Source organism: Conger conger, chromosome 2 (genome assembly GCF_963514075.1).
Source record: "Conger conger chromosome 2, fConCon1.1, whole genome shotgun sequence".
NCBI lineage: Eukaryota > Metazoa > Chordata > Actinopteri > Anguilliformes > Congridae > Conger > Conger conger.
The window spans coordinates 78251185-78257848 of record NC_083761.1 but is presented as its reverse complement, the minus strand read 5'-3'; the positions used below and the strand labels follow the sequence as shown (position 1 = coordinate 78257848).

General features: G+C 43.1%; 1 protein-coding gene across 1 annotated transcript in view; it reads left to right on the top strand.

Moving 5' to 3' along the window:
• Positions 1–2100: 2100 nt before the first annotated feature.
• LOC133112222 (vasorin-like) overlaps positions 2101–6664 on the top strand; it is a 26755-nt gene continuing 22191 nt past the window's right edge. Inside the window, exon 1 of the mRNA XM_061222872.1 lies at positions 2101–2319. The gene's annotated coding sequence lies outside the window, so the exon portion shown is untranslated. The remainder of the gene's footprint in view (positions 2320–6664) is intronic.

Genomic DNA, 6664 nt, shown 5'->3' with positions numbered 1-6664 from the left:
TCATTTATATCCTGATATGCTGAATATACCCTGAACCCCAGCAATGCATCTATGTCCCCGTTCTGTTGTGTGGACATTCAACAACAACAACAAAAATGTATACATATTTTCACTGGAACAGATTTTTCTGTTTTTCACTCTTTCGGGGGCGAAGAAATATACAACACAAAATTATTACGATAAAAAAAGATTCTAAGCATTGTCATGGTTTCATTATCATGAAACAGGGGTGACATGGCTGAGGCGGTAAGAGCAGTCGTCTAGCAGTCGGAGGGTTGCCGGTTCGATCCCCCGCCCGGGCTGTGTCGAAGTGTCCCTGAGCAAGACACCTAACCCCCAAATGCTCCTGACTTGCTGGTCGGCACCTTGCATGGTAGCCAATCGCCGTCGGTGTGTGAGTGTGTGTATGAATGGGTGAATGAGAAGCATCAGTTGTACAGCACTTTGGATAAAGGCGCTATATAAATGCCAACCATTTACCATTTTCTCATCCTGTACACTTGCTTATGTCACATAAGTTAAATTCTTATTATTTTGTAATTACTTATATAATATTATTTTAATAATTATCTTCATAATTATTATTTATTACTTAGCAGTCATTTGGCAGTCAGAGGGTTGCCGGTTCCATCCCACCCTAGATGTGACAATGTGTCCCTGAGCAAGACACCTAACCCCCAAATTCTCCTGACGAGCTGGTCGGTGCCTTTTAATGGCAGCCAATTGCTGTTGGTGTGTATGAATGGGTGAATGAAAGCATCAATTGTACAGCACTTTGGAAAAAGGTGCTATATAAATGCCAACCGTTTACCATTCATACTGCAAGTTCTTTAAAAAATGCAGTAATTGTTATGTTATGTGGTTTTGGAGGACGTTGTTGGAAATATGTTCTATATTATTATTATTATTATTATTATTATTATTATTATTATTATTATTATTATTATTATTATTATCTATTGTTTAAGGCTGTTATTAACCATTTATAAAGCATGTATAACATAGCAAAAATCTAGCTGAACTATATAAAGTCATAAATAATAGTAATGGCCATTATGTGGCAGTTTTAAATGGGCCAGACAGTGACTGTTGGGTGTGAAGGTAAGTCAGGGCTGCCGTGCATCCGTTGGATTAGCGACAGCGCTCGTGTGGCGTGCGCTTTTGTGCCGCGTGATGAGTCAGGCTTTCAGACACGGTGTCAAACCAGTCTGGGGCGCGTCTGTCCTGCGTCACATGACCTGGTCTCATCCACTGCCACGCACGAGAGCCGCGCAGAAACAGCCGAGAGCCAAACGGACTGCAAGAACCATCCTGAGAGTGTGTGTTTGTGTGTGTGCTGCATGTGTGTGTGTTTGTGTGTGTGCCTGTGTGTGTGTGCTGCATGTGTGTGTGTTTGTGTGTGTGCTGTATGTGTGTGTTTGTGTGTGTGCTGTATGTGTACGTATGTGTGTGTGTGTGTGTGTGTGTGTGTGCGTTTCTGTGTGTGTGTTTGTGTGTGTGCTGCATGTGTACGTATGTGTGTTTGTGTGTGTGTGTGTGTGTGTGTGTGCGTTTCTGTGTGTGTATTTGTGTGAGATGTGTATGTGTATGTGTTTATGTGCGTGAATAATTATATATTATTAAAATAAATACTTGCATGCAGTGATGTTTAAGATTTACATGCTGTTGATATTGACTATAAAACAGCTGTATTGCAGCGTATGCCAACGGTTACCCGACGAGGCTTATTTCCATAACAGAATACAGGTCGTGCCGTTGTTCTGTCAACTGTGCTATTTCTGTTCAGATATCAAATGCAGTTTCCTATGCAAATTTTAGAACAACCGGGCTAATGGGTAACACTCTACGCCCCGACAGAGTGTTACGTTGACGAAAAAAAGAAAAGAAAAACTACCGCAACCTGTGGGACTGTGTCCCGCCCCCTTTTCGTAAGGAAAGGTAAGTTCTGGCCAATCGCCGATCAGGGAGGCGGTGTATGGAAGGCTTTCGTTCGCGTCCTTGCTAGATTCGCCCCGCCTATTTCTGCACTAAAAGTTCTCGGCTCTCTGACGGCAATAAAGCGCTATTGTCTCAGCCCGGACGCGCTTGCTTGCCATTGGAACCGAGCGCATTCCTCATGAAGACTTGCAGCCCTCCCCACAGCGAGTGCTGATGTGAAGTGGAGCCACTGATATAGCCCACAGGCTCGTGGATAGATTTGGAATTGCTGATACCGAAGAAGGATTTTTCAACAGTTTTCCTCTTTCTGGATACGAAACCAAGTTAAGCGAAGTTGCGGCAAAACAGAGTCCCAATCCAATCTCCTCCTTACGCCAACCGGTGAGTTTAGAACATGCTATTTTAATCAGCTGTTGTAATGCTGTTTTATGCATTCATAAATGGCCAGGTCTGTTGAGCTTATTGCGCGTGTGGGCGTATCGCAGATTTAAACTGTCCCAAGTTGTTCAAATCATCGGAAACACATGCTGAGATGCACACATGGGCAAAATCAAAGCAGCTGGAAACAAATCTATAAACGAGTGAGTTTAGAGGAAGCTGGGCCGGAGCAGTCGTATCGTTGCCTATATATATTTAATTTCTACATTCTCTGCATCACGTCAGATTGTGCAACATAAATCTTTCTTGTTCTCCTATGATTAGAACAGATGACCATGTCAAAAAACGTGTCTCAGCAATTATTCATTTTAGGTTACCCGTTTCACCCCAGGAAAAAAAAAACCAAAAAACATTAAAAGGCTATTTCCTGAAGCTTCGTATTACATTAGTTTCTTTTTTTCAGCTGTAGAGTATTGAGGCATAAAACAGTTTCCGCCCGCCTGCTATGGAATGTGCCTCGGACGTGAGCGCGTGTGTAGTGTTCTGCAACTACAGACAGCCCGGCTTCCCCTGCGCGAGCGTCGGTACAATTCCACGGAATCGGCAACGGAACACATATCCCACCTTTCTTTGCCGACCTAGCAACGTGATCAACTCGATACAATGTCAAGATGACCTTATATACCCCAGCCAATCTGCTGGATATCTTGTTGCGCATATAGGACGTGTTATCGTCTTGTAGAGAATACACAACAGATTTGGCAGTGCGAAGGGGGCACTTATCCCTTCTGGAGGTTCTTACACTCTCTAGCCTACCTGGTACCTGTTGAAAGCGTATAGGTGTTAGTATTTTTGTACTATAATTGACAAAGTATAGATTACAAAATATAACTCGTTTCACGAATGAGGCATTAAGAGGGGTGTCAACTGATTCATTTTTGGAAGCAGAAGGCTATTCGTTAAGCGGATCACCGGAGATTAAAATTGGGAAATTACACTCCCACGGGCAGAGAACCCATTAAGGCAGATTTTCTTTATTTCTCATTTTCCTCCTCGGTAGGTTGCGCGTCTCCTTGCGCGCACAGGGACGAAGAGGAAAGTTTGGAGACAAGTAGCCTATGTTTAGTCATGCAGGATGTAAAAGACATTAACTGCTCAAGTTTATTTTCTTAAAAAACGTTATTGCTTTTTGAAGAAATGTGTTCGTGCGTCTCGGAGAATCAAAAGACCAAGGCGGTTTTTTACATTTAAAATAGTTTTTTTGCAGAAGGGAATTGTGTTGAATTCATTTTTTCTTGGAATGTAGATGCCTGAGTTGAGATGGACAATCTAGCGGGTCGTCTAAACGGCAGTGCTGTTTCCCATATTGACTTTTTCGACAAACATATTCGTGTGAAGAAACAAATCAAACGAGACGTGGTAGAACAGGTTATCTCGCAGTATAAACAAAAAGATCCCTGAGTTACATCATCACATCACACTGGCTAAATTCTCCAGACTCTTTCGCCCGCGAGTCCCACTGCACCCATACACTTCCTCCGATAACTTCACTCACATACACAACGATTGATTGCGACTTTAGAAAATGCACTTACTGCGACTCTTATTTTCTAGTTTATCCATGGCCTCAGCCACTCTCAGAAATGGATTTCGAAACATGGTCTCGCTAAAGTGCAGAATATGTTATCAATGGGTTAATTGTACAAATGAAAAAGGGATACAGTCTGCTCAGAAATAATGCAGATTTTTTCCTCCCAAAGTTAAATGACCCATGACCAGAGTTTACCACGCGGAAAGTTGAAATGAGATAATGACCGGTCATTTGATATTTTAGCGTCAGCGGCCCTCTCTGTGACCTTGCAAACTGTTCTTAAAATGTTGTCTTTTTCAGTACCCTAAATCTGACTGCACGAGGACAAAGTGGCCGCATAATAGTAGCCTATATTTTAAATCTCTGCGCCTCTGTAATCATCTTCAAACTCAACGCGGGCCTTTTTTATTTGTATTTTACATCCATGGGGTTTGTGTCTCCTTTAAGAAATATTTCAAAGTGTGATTCGCGATTTCAAAGTGTGATTCGCGCCTATCACCCTCTCTCCACAATACAAATGCGCACCAGGTAAATTCGGTAATGGAGGCATGTCTTCGATCAATATTGTCAGCATGCCAGAGGAGAGAATTTCAAGCCCTGAAGTCGATTGTGAGCGACCCTCAATTCTCCAGCGAGAGCTCCTCTGTGCGCTCTGAAATTGATTACGCATGGGTTACTTTATGCTTCCGCCGGCCATGTGTAAACACTAAACTCCACACGATTTATGGACGAAACAACTTTGTCTTTGTTTGTCATGTGTTGTCAGGAAATAGCAACGTGAAAGCTAGCAATAATGATTTACCCAGTTACCTTTTCAGTTTGTGTAAGAGAACATTTGAACGACTTTAAACTGCACCCTTCGTTACATGGGTTTGAAACTGTAAATCACAACATTCGAAACAGTTAATCACTGTTTAAAACCCACTCTGCCATTAGAGTTGAATTAACACTCACAAGTTCACGTTGAATAAATACGACTGGTTTTTACTGCTTTTTGATTGCTGTTAGAGTTGAACACTGGATATGTCGTGTGTGTTTAGCTCTGCAGTTTGCTGTGCGGTTTCCCTGTACTGTATATATTTTTATAAAGCTGTATTAAAACAATAACATATTATAAGAGCAGGTAATATACTGACATATATCGTCCAAAGGAAATTAAATATATAAAACCTTTACATATGAGCAAAAGAATAAAGTAGTACAAAAGTACTACTTTGTTGTACGTCGCTCTGGATAAGAGCGTCTGCCAAATGCCAATAACGTAATGTAATGTAAACAAAAATCACTATAATAAAATAAAAAGACAGGGGAAGCCCACACGTTCCATATATCTATTAAATTATTAGATCTATTCTTAATGTTGTAATTGCATTAGCATTTAAAAAAAAGATCGAAATAGTTGTTAACGTCCAATTGAAACAGTAAGTAAGTCCAAAGACATGCAGGTTAAGGACTACAGATTAAAACGAGCTCATTAGCTCACTCTGGCACATTTACATGGATGTGGAAACTGAAAATGTTGATTCATGTGCACTGTCCCTGGTAAACGAATAAAATCAATAAAACCTGCTGTAAGTACTTTGGCTTGTTCTCTCACCCGTTTACATTTGCGAACAGAACAAAGTATTTGCCATAAAGTGAGAGAGGCAAACGTTATGAATTGTCATAAATGGAGATCAATAAGTGCTGCTGCGTGACCGCGGGGGAGTGAAGGATATAGCTCTATTGCATGACGCGAGTTATTCAGCTGACGCTTTTCTCCAAAGCGACCTACTGTTGATTAGACTGAGCAGCAAACCCCCCCTGGATGTGGGCTTGAGTGCCCAACGGCTGCACTGATCTTACTGCGGCCACACTGGATGGCTTCAACCGCCAACCTCCCAGGTTCTGGGTTTGAGTCTCTGTACGGAGCTTTCCTGCCCCGCTCGAATCTGCACGGGTCTCCTTTGGCCCAGGTTCTGGGTTGGACTCTCTGCATGGTGTTTTCAGGTTCTGCCCGTGCTTGCGTGGGTCCCCTTTGGGTACTCCAGTTTCCTCCTACAGTCCAAAGGCACGTAGGTTCTACCCCGGTCAGTTAAAAAAGAAAAGAAAATATACCCTCGGTTTAATTGAAGATTTATTTAGCCCGTCTGGGGCATGGTCTTCAGGCCGGGGGGCCGGGCCCAGTCACAGCTGTGCGGGTGGGGACATTGTAAAGGCCAGCGCTCGGCAACGCTGGGAAACCGACAGACAGACAGACACGCTGCAGAGACAGAGAGGAGGGCGAAGTTCTTCTTCCAATGTTTGTGTTTCGGGGATAAAAAAAAAGAAAGAAGCACTTTCGCTTGCATTGCAAACCTGGCACACAACCCCCCCCCCCCCCCCAACCGGCTGCCCACCCTCCATAAACACGCTCATCTGGGTGGGGGAGGTGTGGGGGGTATTCTTTCAGTGGACAAAAAGAGGGATCTCCAGCAACACACAGGACAAGCAAAGATAAGGAGAGAGAGAGAGAGAGAGAGAGAGAGAGAGAGATGCAAACATTCCTTACTTGGTGCCTCAGCAATTTAATTACAGATTTGTGAGACGCTGGACTGGGCACACTGGGGTATAGGCTTAACCCCCCCTGCTCCTTGGACTTATCCGAAAGGTCAGGTAATAAGTGTTCGGGTCATACCACCATGGCAACTGAATGGGGGGGGGTCCCCAGAAGTGGTCACCAGTCAGAAAGCTAATAATCTCTTAAAGGATGTTAAGAAGTATAAGGAGGATGGAGTG